At 39.4% G+C, this 19,726-nt stretch overlaps 1 protein-coding gene across 4 annotated transcripts in view; it reads left to right on the top strand.

Annotated features, from left to right (window-relative positions):
* The first annotated feature begins 993 nt into the window (after positions 1-993).
* Positions 994-19,726, top strand: part of strbp (spermatid perinuclear RNA binding protein) — a 127,985-nt gene continuing 109,252 nt past the window's right edge. For 2 of the 4 annotated variants that reach the window (XM_079804525.1, XM_079804527.1), the window contains exon 1: positions 994-1,105. The gene's annotated coding sequence lies outside the window, so the exon portion shown is untranslated. Of the gene's footprint in view, positions 1,106-2,590; positions 2,726-19,726 lie in introns of those variants that run through there. The other 2 variants (XM_079804528.1, XM_079804526.1) reach the window with 2 other exon arrangements.

The following is a 19,726-nucleotide window of genomic DNA, read 5'->3' as shown; positions in this document are numbered from 1 at the left end:
GTTCAACCTTGCTTTGAAACTGCCAAAGAGGTGTTTTTCTGAAAGACTGCTATGAGAGCCAGAGTATTCTGCATTCCTTGTGGCCTTGGCTTCCATACTCGAACAATCACAGTACTGAATTATTTTCAATGCACACATACCTGTTTTCATACCCTTGATTGGATTATGCAGTTGAGCTCTGCGTGGAACAGATTCAGGCGCTTGTCTGGGAGCTGATTGATAAACATTGAAGTCACATTGTGTCTCGTCAATCATGCTCACCTTACTGGATTGTTATATAGCTATTTGACAAGATGTGCAATGGCCTGCTAGCAAGCAACACAGCTCAAATGAGAGCGAATCTGAGAGCTCCCGTCCAAGCTGAGCAGGCTGCAAGAAGATGATATACAAATGTATTTTAGATTTCAGTAATTTAATCTATCTGTCTATCTATCTGTCTGTCTGTCTGTCCGTCCGTCCGTCTATCTGTCCGTCCGTCCGTCCATCTATCTATCTATCTATCTATCTATCTATCTATCTATCTATCTATCTATCTATCTATCTATCTATCTATCTATCTATCTATCTATCTATCTATCTATCTATCTATCTATCTATCTATCTATCTATCTATCTATCTATCTATCTATCTATCATCTGCCTGCCATCTGTCTGTCATCTATCTATATTTAAAAACCTATTTTATCTCAGTTTACCTCTGCATTCTTTGTGAATTATTTGAGTAAGCTCTGTGATAACTAGCCTAAGTAATCATCTGCTGATAAAATGTATAAAAATAGGTGCAATGACAAAATGGTCTGGGCTCTTCCTATCTGGATAATTTCTAGAACATGAGGCACAGATAAACTTAGCCCCAAGACTTATTAATTCGAAAGATAACACTGAAAGACAGTCATATGTTTCGCCAGGTGAAACAGTGTAACAGTGTATCAGTTGTTGCAGAGCAGCAGCCCTCCAATTAGAGCACGCGCATATCATGACGTGAACGCGCCCGTGGTCCAAATACTTGAGACAGTTGGAAAGCAGATAGAGAGACAGCCGGAGAAAGAAACACTTGACTGGAGGTATATCGGTCCAGCGGGGGAGTACGGCCAACGAGACCACGGTAATCCATCTCGTTCAGTACGCTTTAAGATCCTACCATGCCGATAGGAAAACACAGATGGGTTTAAAGCGTGTTGTTGTGATGACTGTTTCATGTGCTCGTGTTGAGCATCATTTGTGTCTATCCGCATATGTGCTGCTGTTAGGCTATTAGTTAATGTACAGTATCTGCGGATCCGAGCACATCTATTCGTTGTTTTACCTGCAAATGCCATCGTATCTTTCTTTGATGCTTTCAGGCAAGCCAATGCAATCGCTCTTCGGACGATGGGTTTTGTATCGGCTTTCAAATGGATGAATTACATGCACGCGCGTGCATTTAACTTCACCTCGCGCTTTCAGATGCTGCATTTGGGTATATTGAGGTTGTGCTGGTGCATCTGCTGTAGTTGAATAATTTATTAGGCTGTATCTGGGGCTGAAGGAGAAACAAACACTGGCTTGTTATGCGAGACTATTTTAGTTGAGGCGAAGGAATCAATCGCTTGGCCAAAACAAACTTTGGTTGTTAATTTATGTAATTTTGCTGTGAAGTGCCAGCAAGTGTGCGTAGAGATGGTGCCTTTTTCATTGTCCTTTACTGATCCATGGGGCAAATCTGACCTAAATTAATTGTTCTATTAGGGTAAAACAGTCCACACTATATATTTTGATTTGTTCTTAAAGTATTTATATTTTTGGAGCTATAGAAATTTTATTTTTTAAACAATTTAATGGAGTAACACAATTTGAGTACTTGGGACAAAACTGTGACAGAAGTGTTCAGTTGTCTATTTAATGCATGTTTGGCATTTCATAAAATCTCACGACTTTATCAAATAACATTTCTGCTTTTATGACTGTATGTAATGTATAGCCTATCTCTCAGAGCTATACGTTTTATTTTGTGTAGGCCTATATTTCACAAATCTGTATTATGACAGGAGCCATCAATATGGATACACTTTGCATATTCACCACATCCAATTTCTCACAATGTTTTTGTTGTTATAATATAGCCTATACTATATTAAGAGAAAAGAACAGCCAAGGGGCCTTTTTTTACATTTAGTCATCTTGTATTCTCAACAAACAGTAGCCTAAATGTGAGGGTGTAATTTGTTTTTAGAAAATTACACATTTTTGTATCAGTTTTATGTATGTATTTATTTATTTGTCATTAATGTATTTACTTAAAAATAAAACATATCGTGTTTCTTTCGATATGCATCGTGTTTGTCGTGTTTTGTAGATATCTATCGGGGATAAACAGTAGCCTAGGTTTGGTGTTAATTATTAGAAGGTTCTGTACCTTTTCTAACCAGGGCATTTGCATATGCAACCTGATAGCAAGTCAACTTTCCACTAAAATGATCCCGTAAATATTTTACATGCAAAATAGACTGAGGTGATAACCGCGCAAGATCGATGTTGGGAAACTTGGGTAGGACAGTCCACTGTCCTCCGCGTGAATAATGAATTGAGCTCGTGCACGCTTCTGCGCGTTCCTCATTCATCTCTGCGCGTGAGTGAGAGGCAGCAGGCTGAGAGCGAGTCCCGCTGACACCACTATATTAGTCTGAACCTCGACTCCTACACATGCAGGATACATTTGGATTATTTAACATTTCGTCTTTCACCAGTAAGTAGCGCTTTTGAGTCTTTCTGAGCTCGTGTTTGCGGCTTTTCCTCTGCCAGCCCTGGAGATTCGCGCATAAACGCGTTTGAGACTCTCTCGTTTGGCTCAGCGGCTGCGACAAGTTCCATTTAAAAAGTTGCTTTCTCTTTCTCCAGCGCTGAAAAGATCTTCCCACTCCCTCGTTTAGATTGGTTTGCAATCCCATGTTGGATGTTGTTTAATGAACTGCACGTTTGTTGTTTTGAATGCTGTAAGAACCTGAAACGTTGTTGTTTTATTTGTCTCAGTTAACCTGTGTCAGTGGTGAATAAGTTATGTGTCATTGATGCTTTGTGCTGTGGGTTTGTTTCGTTATCTTTTTTCAACAGACAGTTCTGTTGAGTCGGTTAAGTAAGGGTTGATATAATCATCTTGCAGCAGGTGTCTTGTAGAGGGACTTCCGCAGTTTCACAATTCACACCCGTCTATTCTGTACTAGCGATGTGAACAAATCGTTCTTGTGAGTCGGATCTTTCAATGAATCGATTCACATAACCGTTTGGTACGATGCACCCGCCAATCGGATTGAATCGCTCCGAACGGTTCTTGAGTCAACAGCTGACCGATTCTTTTGAACAGAGAAAAGTCTCTTACGAGAAAACCGACTCGTAATGAGTCTAGAACCGATGAGTGAGCTGATTAAAGCATTTCGAGTAACCCGAAGAATTGATTGATGGGGCATTAAGTTACTTTAATAGACGAATGGCAGAAATGTGTATGTGGGTATACGCACTCTCTTTGGTTAAAACCTACTCTCCAAAAATAAATATAGGCTAGCCTACTATGAATGTTTTTCTTAAAATATTTAACATGGTAACCACAGACTTCCCACAGCCATGAAAAACCTTTAAGTATCATGAGTCATGATAAAAGCGTAAATATTTAATTCGCAATACAATCTCTATAAAATGGATTTATTAGCCTATTAGTATTATTATTAAATTGTACAATATCCATGAACCACTGGAACAATTATGGACAATTCATGGCAAAACCTGCCAAAATACCACAGGTACTACTGTAAAACCATAATAAATAATGATTCTTTTCAAATCTGTTATTTCACTTATTTTACTCTGGCCAATAATACGTTACCACAGTTTTATTTTACAAACTACAACTGGAGTAACTAATAGGCTATTTTTGCAGAAATGCCACGGTTACATTTTTGTGACGGTATACATAAATCAGTTTTTGCTTCCTCCTAATGTTTGTTACACAAGTGTGATGAAATGAGATTGTTTGACTTCATCCATAATTGTAGTGTGTGATCTATACGATCCTGAATATCCACTTTCACAAGAACAAAGAGCATAACTGTGATGCTTGTTTCCTCATGCGATCAGCTCATGCATCGCTTCCGTCCCTCACAAACACGCACACCCTGTTCTTTCGCAGCGACACACGCTGCTGTGAGTCCAGCATCTGAAATGCTTTGGAAATTGCTTGGCACATTGTCTGAAAATAGCTTGTGGCTATCACATATTGCCTCAGGTTGAAATGCGAAAGATTGCACTTGTTTGTGAGGACTGAGGAACGAATTCCCTTGAGAGAGAGACAAGTTGAAACTTATTTATTTTTCATTTCTGTGTGGGTCCGAGCTGTTTGTGCCAAAACAAAACAAAACACAGATAGAAACTAAGGTGTGTGTTACCCGGTGATGTTCATTGTGTTGATCATAAGATGCACCAATGCTGATTATGTTCACAACTTTGAAATTACTTCAATAAGCTCATTGTTTGTGCCTTAATGATGTTAGCTAACTCTGTGATTTATACATTTCTGAAATATATTACTTGGACACAGTCACCTCTGATAACAGAGTCTAATTTGTAATGTAGACACATGCATTGTCATTTTCTATAAAGCTGTTTTGAAACTATACGTATAGTGCAAATCGCTATACAAATAAATGTGGATTGAATTGAATTGGTTATGGAGACTAAAACTGTTTTCCAACCAGTGAGTCGCGACCCAGACCACTCTAAAAAAATGCTGGTTTACAAATAACCCAAGTTGGGTTGAAAATGGACAAATCCAGCGGTTGGGTTGTTTTAACCCAGTGGTTGGGTTCAATGTTTGCTTAAAACAACCCAATTGCTGGGTTAAAGGGTTAGTTCACCCAAAAATGAAAATTCTGTCATTAATTACTCACCCTTATGTCGTTCGAGACCCGTAAGACCTCCGTTCATATTCGGAACACAAATGAAGATATTTTAGTTGAAAGCTGATGGCTGAGAAAGGCTTCAGATAGGCCTCCATTGGCATTCAGTACACTTATACTCCCAAGACCGATAAAAGGCACTTAAAATGTCGTTACAAAGTCCATCTCACCACAGTGGCTCTACAATAATCTTACGATGCGACGACAATAGTTTTTGTGCGCAAAAAAAATCTAAATAACACCTTTATCCAGCTTGTTATTGCCTTCCGCGTGTGCCTCCACGACGCATGCGCGAGAATATGACGTAGCGCCGGGGTTTGGGAATCCATGAAATGCACACTCTAACCCCATTTTGAGCACTACGCCGAGACCTAAAGCACGATCAATGTAGAATCCAACAGCTGAGATACGCGCGTCTTCCTCTGATTGTAAACAAATCACTTCTGGGTCATCTGTCCGAACGCCGGATCTGCGTCATATTCTCGCGCATGCGTCGTGGAGGCATACACGGAAGGCAGTAACAAGTTGGAAAAAGGTGTTATTTAGATTTTTTTTGCGCACAAAAACTATTGTCGTCGCATCGTAAGATTATTGTAGAGTCACTGTGGTGAGATGGACTTTGTAACGATGTTTTGAGTGCCTTTTATCCGTCTTGGGAGTATAAGTGTACTGAATGCCAATGGAGGCCTGTCTGAAGCCTTTCTCAGCCATCAGCTTTCAACTAAAATATCTTCATTTGTGTTCCGAATATGAACGGAGGTCTTACGGGTCTCGAACGACGTGAGGGTGAGTAATTAATGACAGAATTTTCATTTTTGGGTGAACTAACCCTTTTAACCCCCAACCGCTGAATTTGTCCATTTTCAACCCAACTTGGGTTATTTTTAACCCAGCATTTTTTTTTAGAGTGAGTGTGTAGTCAAAGAAGACAGCAACAATTTAGGGGCCATTTACACGACTGAAAAAAACCAAAACTTTTTAATTCACATGACAACGGGGTTTTGGGGGCCATAAAATGCTAACTTTTTAAAACGGGTGTCAGTGTTAACTACGAAAACATGAATTAGTGAAAATGGTGATGTCATGCGCATGCATATTACGCGTTCAGTCTATAGGCGTGTAGGGTTTCCTTACCAAGTGACATCGACATCTACTGGCCTGGCATGAACAATACAGCATTTTTAGTCGTTTTTGCAGATCCGTGTGAATGGGGATTGGCTTGATAACATTGTTGCCTGTCCACGAAAAACGCAAAGAAAAAAAATTCAGTTTTTACGTAACGTCCTCTTTATTGTAAATATTTTTCTTATTCAACACTGTTATTTTTAAAGATGTGTGGGCCTGTCACGACTCACGACTGGTCAATACAATCGACTGCGTCGACGCTGTTAATTAGTCGACGTCAATATTTTTAGTTGACTGGGTAAGTTGGGTTCGATATGAAATTGTATTGGTACCGGTACTTTAAAAATGACAACAGAGCACTCTAATAAGAGCAGTATTTCTTAATCTGCATTGATGTGTGACAGCAGGAGTTAGGAAGTGTGTGTGAGCTCTGCTTCCACCGTTCACTAAACAATGGAAGCAGAACAATATATACGTGCAGCTCAGGAAAAAGAAAGCAACAGAAAAGTGTGGGGCTGCCGGACTCTGACCTGAAGCGGGCGCAGCCGGCTTTCACTCAGACAGATCAGACAGTTTCGCGGATTATTGGGTTTGAATGGTAAAAAATATGTAATGCACGTCCTGGCGAGTATTCGGGTAAACGCAGTCGGATATGTCTTTAGTGAACGTATACAGAGTTGAATGAAAAATCAGGTGTTACACTGAATTTGGTCCGTGCAGCTCTTAAAGGGCCGGACATAATATTCTGTGTGAAGCAGGGCAGGGCAGGAACATGTCGGCCAAGTGAGTTTTTAGGGTTTTTTTAACCCTAAAACAATGATAAAACAATGAATAGTAAGTTCTGTCATATTATTCAATTACTTTTACAGTTTTTTGCCATGGTATCGATTCAGTATCGGTATTGAGGTATTTTAGTCTGGTATCGTATCGAAGTCATAATTTTGGTATCGTGACAACACTATTCTATATACAAAGTATTTGCTGATATTCTCTTTTTTTTGTTATGTTGGTTTACAAATTTGTACCTTTTTACATTTTTACTCTTTTAGTTTTTACGTCAAGGGCTTGTTTACATTTATACTTTTTTTTATAGTACACTACTGAAGGCCAACATTGCAAGTTAAATTAAATGTTTTTAAGTAAAATTGTTGAAAATTGTGATAAATTAGTCAATAGATTAATCTATATAAAAATAGTCGTTAGTGGCAGCCCTAAAGACGTGCATGAACGCTGTTGACTCTTCTGCAGAAAACGCGTTAAGCTTGGTTTATACTCACTGCGTCTGCATGAGCACAAAGTTGCGCGTTGAAAAAATTACGTCATCGCGGTGTGGCGGTCGTGCTTGTTGAGTGTGCGAGACCCCATTTTCGTGTGGCGGCAGTTTTTGTAACTTTCCGCGTGGCTCCGCCGGCGAATGTGGCCAAGCAGGTGCGTCTCACTACACCGGCATCCAGTTTGTGCGTGTAAAATGTATGACTATTAAAGGTGCAATAGGTGATCTGGGAAATGCTTACTTTATCCTGCTAGCACTGAAAGAAAACAATCCCACCCTCCCTACAAATCTCCGTCCAAAGCCACGTCTCCTCCACAAACACATGAATGTGCACAGACCAGAAGCGAGATTAAACTTTACAATACAGCGAGTAACAGTACTACAATAATGAACATAAACAACCTTTTTAAAAACGGAGTTAGATGCAGCAAGTTTTCGGCTGTGAAGCTAGGAAAACATGTCGGTGTAATAATTTCTTGCATGCCAGGGTTTTCACGATAAGAGTCTCCTTGGCTCTGATGAAGATGTCTTTCTTTTCATAGATCCTTTGCTAGTGTCACTTGTCGGTTCAGAAGGAAAGTTAGGTTGGTGTTGCTGTTTGCCTGCCATTCTCGCTCTGTATGCAGTGCACAGTGTATGTGAACGCTGATGACGTATGATATCTCTGCGTGAACTGGCTTCGCAGTGGTATGCAAACACACATTGCCTGACAGGGAACACAAGCAATCATTTCATTCGGACCGAATGCAATGATTGAACGAACATTTTAAGGTCCTATGCCTTCCACAGACTATATTAAAATATGTTTAGACCACTTAACATGGTGATTGCTATCATGATATGAGGTGACTCTACCAGCAAAAAAAAAAAAATTCTTCAGAGAATCACCTAATGCACCATTAAAGGGGTTTACTTCAGCGCTGGGAAGATGAATATGTATTTAAACTCGGTCATTTATGTATTAGAAATGTGAAATTATTTTTGAATTTGGTGCCTTCTAGACTGAGAAAAGACAGAAAATGTATTTGTCTCATGTGGATGAAAGACAACAACCAGAATGCACTTGCTTTGCTGCCCAACAAGGCCACTCCCAAAGGCACGGCCACTTGTTATCACTTGCCCACCATGACACCGACCCCACCGTCGTCTTGATTTTCATACTAATACAATCATTTCGTTCAGTTAGAGAATTGACACTACAATTAAAACTGAACGTGTCTTTTCAATAAAGTGTGAGTGAGCCGAGCGAAAGGCACGGCACAAACGCAGCAGGAGTCAGATTTCATTCATCACGAGAAGAGCTGAGGTAAGCGCGGCAGTCATTCTTGGCGTGTGTCCAGTCTGGCGCGTTTTCAGATCACGCCTATGGAAGCTTAACTTTCATAGGAATTAATTGAAAAGTTGAAACACTCACTTTGCACCACACCGCTCCGTTATGAATGCCCGAGCCGAGCGGCTGCGGGCATTTACAATCTGTGAGTGAGATCCCACCCCCTGTGGGCGGGTTGATAACATGCGGAACTAGATTCTGTAGTCTCTAGCCTCTGGCCAAAAAATCCTCCAATGACGCAAAATGACGATATTTGCGTCATCGGAGGATTTTTTCCAGAAATAAAATGCATAATTATCTCGTCTCAGGGGGATATGAGGGGGAAAAGTGCCATAATTTTAATATACTACCGGGTTTCTACTGATACAAAGCTTAATCGCTGAAGTAACCCTTTAAGTGTGGCACGTCATGTGTTAGCTGGGAAGGATTTGCATGCAGGTATGATTGTATCATTGTTCATATGTTTTATTTACCGTTAATGTTTGTGTTTTTACCAAGGTAACTAGTTTTCGTAAACTTAAACCAAAATACCTTCACATTCTATATTTTTGATGACTGTGGTGGCTCATACCATCTTCCTAACTTTGTTTTAAAAACTAGTTTAGAACGGCTATTTAATAGCCTTACCTTATTCTGTTTATTCTTCAGTGTTAGTGATATTCTTACAATATATGTTCAGTAAAGTGGAATGGTACTTGTGCGTGCGTGTTTGTGGGTGTGTTTAAAATTTCCATTGTACAGTGCGACATACGAGACAGATGTCGCACAGTCTGCTTTCTACCCAAGATCTGACGGGGGTCATGTCGTAGAGGACAGGAGAAAAATGCAGAATAGACCTGCTTTAGGCTCTGTGAAACTGTGTTCTTTGATCATCCTGAAGATCTATTCTACCCAGAGAAGAGATGACAGATGTTCGGGAGGTCAAAGTGTGGATGTCTCTGGTCTCTGGTCACTCTTTGTCTTTGTTTCTGCCAGGCTTAGGCTCTCGGTTATGTCCCATATCAGTCCCAGAGGCCTGAATTTGACTCTCACGGCCTGTTGCATGGGTTTAGTGTTTGAATAATCATTAAAGAGTTTTTCCTGAGGGCAGAGGGAGTCAACGGTGGCAGATATAACAGACTTTTCAGTATCATTAGGTCGCACTGTCTGTCTGCGGAGATTTAGAGAGGCAAAATAAGCCTGAATATGAATTTGTCTCTATCACTTTATTGACATTCCACCACATTCAGTCTGCGGTTAATCCTAAAATCAACATCAAATCAAAATGGACCTTGTTTAATTTCTTAATGCATGTTCCAGGTCTCATTGTGCACGATTCACTGGTGCATGTTATTCCAAACAAATATTGTTTGTCTATGTAATCGTTCATAAAAGACACCGGATGATATCACAGACTCAAACTCAATTCAAACACATCTTCTCAGCTTATTTATCTTATTTGATATGGATAAATGTATTTCATTTCTAGTGTTTACTTCACTTTGAAAACATCCTGTGATTTAGTAAAGCTGAATTTTCAGCATCATTACTCCAGTCACATAATCCTTCAGAAATCCTTCTAATATTATGATTTGCTGCTCAAGAAACATTATTATTATCAATTTTGAAAACAGTTGTGCTGCTTAATAAACCATGATCAAGATATTCTGATTTAATAGTTAAAAAAGCAGCATTTTAAAATATAAATCTTTTGTAACATTTTTAATGTAGTCACTTTTGATCAATTTATTTTATCCTTGCTAAATAAAAGTATATTGATAAAAAAATTTTTTACGGTAGTGTATACATATATACATATTTTTTTCAGCTAGAAATAGCTATGCAATCTCTATAAAAAATATTAAAAAATCCATGTCCAGTAATCAGACATGATTCGAAAAGCCATGTAAATTGGTAAAAATGTGAGAGAACCCTGTAACCTGCCAAAATACTACAGTTACTACTGGAATAAATGAATATGGGCTCATTCAAGCTGTGTAAAATGCTGTAAGAATCTGAAAGAACTGATTTGTCACTTGTTATTTATAAAACTATTAATTTCCTGTGTTTCACATTAGCCTAATATAGATTTCCAGAATATTGGCTGTTTGACAGAATGAGGTGGTATTCACCTGATGAAGTGTTTCTTCATCTTTCTCCCTTGTTCTCTCACTCCTTCACCTTTTTTCCCTCCATCGCACTCCAACCGATCGGAGCTATTCTTGGCCTGCTCTCTAGCTGATGGGAAAAGCTGACATTGCTAACAGAGGGGGAATTTGAGCTCCACTCAGGCCAAAGCCCACTTCCTCCTCCTGAGCCTGTGCACCAGACACCGTCCACCCCTCTGCCGTCTGCCACTGCTGCCACCAGGACATCTGATTTACTGTCTGCTGTTTGCATGACAAAGAAAGCCTTTCTGCTGAGAGTGTTTGAGAAAGGGAGAACCAAACAGAGAGGAAGAAGCTCCTTTTTCCAAAAGGAGAAGTGTTTTAAACAAATTTTCCTCCTACTTGAGGTCTTCAGACTGCCTGAGGTCTTTTGCTAGCAGCATTACATTGTACATTGTTTATTGCTGGTTTGGCAATAACCGGACATCAACCAGTTACAGGCATTACGTCCCACTGTGCCAACTGAATTTGGCCCATGACTTGGTTGCATCTTGGCCGCTGAATTTTACTCTGACTAATGAGGAGAGGTGAACAATCCCATAAAAAAACTGGCATGTAGCGCAAAGTCAGAATCTAGAAAACAGCAAAGAAATCTGCTGATTTATTAATTTATTTATTTATTTATGTTTTTGCCTTTTTAGGCAAAATAGTGGGGAATTGACAGAAAAGTACATGACGAGAGAAGAGGGGTGGCAAAAAAAATATGACCCAGGCCAGACTCGGACCCGTTTATCCCATGAGCACAACAGACTAAACTAAACTTCATACTAAGCAATTTTAAACAAAATGATTTGACTATATATTATCATAAAAATACTTTTAATATTTATTACTTTAATATGTGAATGTTACATTTGAATGTTTTTATTATTAATGAAAAAAACATTTCAATTCATTAAATAAACTTGCTCATTAAAGGGTTAGTTCACCCAAAAATGAAAATTCTGTCATTAATTACTTCCCTCATGTCGTTCAACACCCGTAAGACCTCCGTTCATCTTCGGAACACAAATTAAGATATTTTAGTTGAAAGGCCTCCATTGGCACAATGCACGGTTCACTCTCAAGACCCTTAAAAGTACTAAAGACGTCGTTACAAAGTCCATCTCACTACAGTGGTTCTAAAATAACTATGAATCGGCGAGAATAGTTGTGCGCAAAAAAACCCTAAATAACGACTTATATAGTGATGACGATTTCAAAACATGGCCTCATGAAGCTTCGAAGCGTTATGAATCACTGAGTCGATTCAGCGGTTTGAATCGCCAAATTTCAGTAGTTTGGCGGTTTGACACGCGATCCGAATCATGATTTGACTCACTGATTCATAACGCTTCGAAGCTTCATGAGGCCGTGTTTTGAAATCGTCATCACTATATAAGTCGTTATTTAGGGTTTTTTTGCGCACAAAAACTATTCTCGCCGATTCATAAAGTTATTTTAGAACCACTGTAGTGAGATGGACTTTGTAACGACGTCTTTAGTACCTTTTAAGGGTCTTGAGAGTGAACCGTGCATTGTGCCAATGGAGGCCTTTTAGAGCCATCAGATTTCAACTAAAATATCTTCATTTGTGTTCTGAAGATGAACGGAGGTCTTACGGGTGTCGCACGACATGAGGGTAAGTAATTAATGACAGATTTTTCATTTTTGGGTGAACTAACCCTTTAAGTGATTTGTTCATAAATCATACTATATGAATGATAAAGACATGTCTTTGAAATTTTGCTTGATCAAATCTTTGTATATTGCGTTACATTCAGATTGCAAACTTACCACTAAGATGAAATGTATTTTCCCATGACGCTATAGCGGCAGCACTAATAGAGGTGCAGGAAACAGTGGTCCATGCTCAATTTCTTAGGTTATTGTTAGTTGTCTAATCTAGTAAGCTGCACTGTTATTAAAGACCTCAGAGTGACATTGTTTGACCCTTGTCTGATAAATGGTTTGAGTCAAAGGATGCAAGTGGAGAGCAGGGTACAAGTGTACATTTGGTTGTGAGTGCATACTGAAGGAAGGGCACCATGAGATTGGAACTCCTGAGGGGGTGTGCAATGGAAAAGTGCCCTGCGCTGTGTCAACAGGCAGTTTGTGTATACGTGCGTGCGTGTGTGGTTTTAAGGCAGCAAATGTGCCGACAGGAGCAGCGGAAATGGATCCAGCAATGAGCAGAAACCAGATCTAACGCACGCACGGGGAAGGAATGGCCTTGTAAGGCATCTGTGAGTCAGAGAGACAGAGAGAGAGAGTGGGTCATCACCATGAAGATGGACACACACAGACACACACATTCAATGAATGCAGAAGCATTTCTAAACACTCTGGCCTAAACAAATCATCATCTGCACCACACAGCCTATAAAATAATACATTTTGCATTATAAAGCTATAAAGGTATTTAAAACCAAAGATCATTAGTGTTTATAGGAAGCCATGTGCTGTTGTTTTTGATTTATTGAATTTGGCTCTTATAATCGTACAAATCCTAATCTTTTATGGAAAGTATTGTCTCACATTAAAACTCCTTATATGAATTTAAACGCATAAATGGTGTCTTTTATGCTCTTGTTAATATTTGAAATCAGGAGGTTTACTGTGTACATAATTAATTTTGAGTTTGAGTTATCAGCTGTTGTCAATCCAGAAACTTTGCAGTGTCCTTGCCAGTATGAAAACCTAAACTTGTATTCAGATTGTGAATGGATAATAACTCTTAATAACTTAATTGAACAGTGAATATCTTATTTACATTGTGTTCAGAGACTTTGTGGGTTATAATGAAAGTATTTGCGGGTCACGTGGAACAAACCAAATCCTTGTGAGTTTTCAGCAGTGTTAAGTAGATTCTGACTAACTTGACTAGCTGACTAGCACCTCTGATAGGCCATTGCATTCATGCGCTCAACAGATATGATTGTGATTGATAATATACTTGTAAAAACGTGCTGTATAGAAACCTTTGATGCTCAGAGAGCGCTCAAACAAACACAAGTGAGAGCATTTGAAAGCAGCGTCGTAGTGTTTGACAACCTTAGTATGAGCAGTAGTAATAGTAAGATACTATGCATTTTAATGTGCAGTGATGAATGAGGCACAATTTAGATTCAAGTATGAAATAGTCTTTGCAAGACTATCACAAATACACACATACCTCAGTGGATTGGGTCTGGAGTATTTTAGGATACACATTTGTTTCTGTCAGTACTGCCTCTCTCGAAACACCTGTTTTTCATTAGCCTGATAAGATTTTGAAGTGATAAGATTCGTATGGTGTGACAAAATCTGTTCACAAACCTAGAAGGTTTCTTTTTTGCATTAAACACATCTAGACAGAGCACAATGGAATAAAAAAGTCACTCATGTATACAAAATCTAATGTACACAAGTGATGTTTTATTAACAAATTTCGGGAGGAGCACGTTGAGATAATTAAACACAAGTGGAGCACATTAAGCTAATCAATTTAATCAACGATAAGAGGTGTATATATACAGCAGATTTACCTTCTTTCGTTGACCGTTTTTATTTTAGCATCCCTCCACCACCCCATCTCCTCACTTTGATTTTAAAAAACTCTTATTAGACATCAACACCATCCATAATACAATACAGTCTAGTTCTGGACTATCTCTATCACGGGGGGAGACTCTAGCCTGGCTCCGCCCTCCTACGTACTTCCGCTCAATTTTCATTATCCTTCAGTACTCCGTCTGGGACTGCGGTATATTCTTACGTTTTCTCTGATCAAATTTTAACCGGTCCTTTCAGCGAACAGAGGGAATGGCCGAGAACGATGACGTTGATGTCGTGCGCTAAAGTAATGGCGGCGGAGAAAGATGCGAGCGAAGCCATTCATTCCGTTGTGGCACCGCTGCCGAATATCCAGAAGTTCAAGCCGGAGTAAGAACAATCTTTGCTGAGTTTTGTTGGTGGCCATCATGTAATGGCCCTCCTCCCCACAGGGTTCAGGAAAAGTTAGATTTTTCCAGCTCGCTCCGTTAGTGGTGAAGGAGTTGGCTGAAGCCCTATTCGGATGGTAATTGTTTCTCGTGGGTAGGGTTGGGCATCGTTTTGATTTGAACGATTCTGATTCCGATTCCGATTCTTAGTTTCGATTACGGTTCTTTTCGATTCTCGATTCCGATTCTTTGAGGGGTGGATTCACAACATGTCACAGGCTCATTTCACAGAGGAAAATTTTATTTTAATTCAATAATGAGTTTTAGTTTTGGGACTTTCTCCGCTGGCATTTTCACTTGCTTTGCTGCAAAGGTGAATGGAGTTTCACACCGAGTCCCGGTTTAACAACAGCATTAGCAGTCATATTAGGACTGCTACTAGCGTCGGCAATTTGCGTATAGCTACATTTATCTACGAGGGGGAAAAATAATTTCAGTAACGTTGTTGTTCACCACAATTCGCAATTTGGTCAAGGGCTTTGTTATTACACTACAATCACTTACCTGATTATGACGAGGTGGGATAATGTTAGTTCACATTGAAATGAAAATAAAGCCATCTTTTACTCACCCAGCTGTTGTTCGAATGCGCGTGTTCCTGTGTGTGCGCACTCCAAGCCGCAGTAGCCTCGTGCAATATTGTCATGACAACCGGTACACAATATTCACTTAAGGAGGTTATATTATTAGTATTATTTCTTATCATATACGTTATAGAAAAGACGAGAATCGCGTTTCAGAATTTGCAACAGAACTGCAACAGAACAAACGGGCGCGGCAATACTTCCGAAAACTTGCGCGTTTGGAACCGATGATCGGAATCGAAAACAAAATTTCTAAACGATTCCAATGGCATCGTTATTTTTTAAACGGTTCCAAGTTGGAACCGGTTCTCGATGCCCAACCCTACTCGTGGGGTCGTAAGGTATTGTCGTCATTTGCAGTGGTGATTTTATTGCTGTCCGTCTCCCACCACCCGCGTAAAAATCCCCGGCCGAATTACCTACTGCTTTTGACAAACACCAAGGTCGTGTGGTAATTTAATTGCTGTCCGAATCCACATCGCTGAGTTTTCAAGAATATATAACTTCAAAATTCACTATTTATATCCTTTTTGACCACTGCAGAGCACCGTGCGGTTGCGCTTCGCTGTAATTTGGATGCATTTCAAGACTTGTATTTCTTTAAATGCTGGCAAGTATTTACAAGAGCAATACATTTCATCATCGCTCAAAAAATAAAAGTAAAAGCATGGAAACATTTGAATTGGGCCGTTATTTATGGCAGAATTTATTCTTATCATACCAAGCATATGATATTTTATTTACAGCATACAAACATGTTACGGACCACGTGAGCAGCGCGTTTCCGATCACAAAACTCTCCCCCTCCACGTGAATAAATCACAATCCGAATGCACAAGTTTTAGGTTTTATCACTGAGGTGGCTGCACATTTATTTTTACGGACTTCCATGTGAGAAACAGAGGCGGACGGCGCATGACATGCATCACAACCAAACGTTAGCGATTGGTTATGCCAGATCCAGAGTGGCTCTTGGCAGATCCAATAGTTTGAAAATTTCAACAGAGTACCCGCCTTCAAGGAAGTAAACGCTTGTCAATTGAGAGTGGCCAGACTCTCTGTACAAATGAAATGTACGAGAGTCTGGTAAGACCAGGCACCCGCTCATCCAGGAGAAGTGGCCATACGAGGATTGTATTTTTTTAGACCCCTCCTCCCTCTTTAAGGATACATGCTTCATGCCATTTATTTGGATTATTTTTGGCTGTCTAGGTAGGCAGCTCTCTAAGTTTTGAAACGGTGCTCTGGTCACTTGAATGTTATTGCATGTAGCAATTAATCCCCATTTGACCTCCTTGTTAAAAAATGTCATGGCTGATATAGATATTCAATTAAAGGCTGGGAGGCAGAGTGCTTCCCCATCTGATAGTGTGTGTAATTTAATAAGGGAGGTTTCCAGCACAGTGGCATCACCAGGACGATTTTTATGAGCGATATCTAGAGAGAAGAAGAAAGAAAAAGAGAATGAGGAGGGGGTTTAGGACACTTTGATTTGTTCTGCCTTGATAGTCGTCACCCCTTTGCCTCCACGGAGAATTAACCAATTAGCCTGCGCATGGTGCGTTTGCTGGCCACACTATTAGATAGATGAAAGGAGCCCTCTGTTTAGCCTATAAATGAGTAGGGCTGTCACGATTATGAAATTTGGCTGACGATTAATTGTCCAATAAATAATTGCGATTATGACGATTAATTGTCTGTTTTAGGGCTTTGGCGATTAATTGCCTGTTTTAGGGCTTTGTCGATTAATTGTCATACAAATTGTTGTGATTATTTAATTGAATCCCTTGTAAGTTGTCACTTGCAATAACACATTAATACACTTAAAGCCTTTAAATATTAAAGTAATTTAATCAATGAAAAATATGTATCTTTCAGAAATGTGTACATTTAAAGAAACAATGTAAATGTATATGAAAGTATAAATAATAGAAACAATCACCATAAAGTTACCATAACACATAAAGGACTGTCAATATCTCATTCCAAACTAAAGTAAAATATAAATATATTTTACAACTTTGAAAATTCTGTAAATAACAGAAACAATGAATCACAAATATAAACTATGACCATAACAGAACAGGCCATAAAAATCAAATTCTGAAATAAAAACAATCATGCTCCTTAATGGCTTGGTAGATTACGGGAAAGAAACACTAGCATGTTGACTTTTTCTGGCTTAAAACAGCATCTAACTGGGGTGACAATGTTGCCAGCTGTACTGAAGATTCTTTCAGAAGCAGTACTTGTTGCACATATGCACATGTAGGCTACTTTCTCGCCAACTTGGAAATTAAAGGAAACCTATGTATGACACGTCAATTCGCTATGCCATTTTGGAGTGCTATCAAGACGCATAATCGCTTTTTAACGTGTTTATCAACGCCGTTTCAATCTATCCCCCTACACTGCCCCTACCCATCACACACACACACACACACACACACACACACACACACTGCCCCTAAACCTACCCATCACAAGAAACATTCTGCATTTTTACATTTTCAAAAAAAAAAACATAATTTAGTATGTTTATAAATCCATTTACATTCACGCGGAATCACACGGCGTAGACATAGACGCGGAGATGATGGTTCGTTTCGGCGTACACATACAAGCGGAATCACACAGCGTAGACATACACGTGGAGATTATGGTTTGTTTCGGCGTACACATACACGCGGAATCACACAGCGTAGACATACACGTGGAGATTATGGTTTGTTTCGGCGTACACATACACGCGGAATCACACAGCGTAGACATACACGTGGAGATGATGGTTTGTTTCGGCGTACACATACACGCGGAATCACACAGCGTAGACATACACGCGGATAGCTCAAAATGCGTACAGATAACACGCCATTTGGCTTTAGAAAGTTAAGCAAAGCCATGATGTCATGTTGATTGGCGTTGTCGTTTTCGGCTTTGAAACTAAATCCATCTTTGTTGAATAACTGGGCTGCTCTAACTCAGGATGGAGAAATCAACAGGGCAATATAATTTGAACGTAATGCTCAGCGTAATGAATTCAGAGGGAGACCGGTAGAAGTAGAGTGCTGCAGGTACGTCGTTCATGAACGAATGATTCTTTAATATGACTCGGGACTACCGAGTTGTCTCAGAGAGTGATCCGTTCATTTTGTTGGCCGCGCGTGTGCGCAAAATCCCATAGGTTCTGTACATGAAACAGAAAATGTTAGTTCATCCCTCGAGTTCGGGTTGAGTCTTTCGTTCTTCCTGTCAGTCCTATAGTAGACAATGCTGTCAGAACCGGAAAGAGAAATTATTAGTTCATCTTTCGACGTTCCGCCGGGTCCGAGTCTTTCGTTCTTCCTGTTATGCTGAAATGACTCCATTTTTTTTTTTTTTCATTTTGCTGAACGAGATTCAAAGATCCGAGTCTGTAAAATGATCCGAACTTCCCGCTACTAACTACAGGGCCCCCTTGTGTCTTCTAATAGTGGGCAATAATAACGATCACCTGTAATGACCGCGATTAGACCAATTAATCGCGATCAAACGATTATTTTTATAATCGTGACAGGTCTATAAATGAGTGAGCAGAATATTGATAAAGACAAGCGAGAGTTATTGCGTTCGCCCCACCACGTTTGTTCCTTTATTCTGTGATACAGTGCTGTATGGTTCTTTTTAACCCACAGTGCCATGTGTGTGAGTTATGGTAGTGAGAATTAAGCTGTCAGACATAATTGTAGGAAGTGATTCCCTCTGAATTGTACTTTTGTGACAGAACTGCACTTATCTGACACCGATCTTATTCACTGTTCTCAGAACAGTTGTAGTGACTGTTGAAAGCCCTATAATGACTGTCGGTCTGTTCATTAAGGATAATTGGTAATGTTGCTCAGTTCTGGGTGCGGGTGTGTTGAAGTCATAAGTGTATGGGTTATAAATAAAGACCTGGCTTTCAGTGATATGAAACCCGATACAAAAATTCCATCACAAAACAAATGCATGTGTGTGTACTTTATTGCTGCAGAATTAATCTTATTAAATACCATTAGTAAAATCTGGTGTATTTTGCAATAAGCCAGTCACTGATATGGCCGTTGTGTACTTGAATGCAAAGGCGAATCCGAGGCATTTAATCAGGGCTTGACGCTTACTTTTTTTTTCTTCCAAGGAGCATCTGTGCTCCTAAGTTGAAAAATGTAGGGGTGCAACTAACTATTTCTGCATTTATAAAACACACTGTAACAGCCATTTTGCCATACTAGGTTTATTTTAGTATCACTGAGATACTATATAGTTTGTTAATATTTTAAATTCAATTTAATTCTGCTTTGCTTTTAATTTTAGTTAAAAGTTTTAGTAATTCTGTTGTTTTGCTTTAAAAAAAAATGTATT

Source organism: Gobio gobio (genome assembly GCF_949357685.1).
Source record: "Gobio gobio genome assembly, chromosome: 22".
Taxonomy (NCBI): Eukaryota; Metazoa; Chordata; class Actinopteri; order Cypriniformes; family Gobionidae; genus Gobio; species Gobio gobio.
Note: the sequence above shows the minus strand (reverse complement) of the source record. Positions and strands in the feature narration are given on the sequence as shown.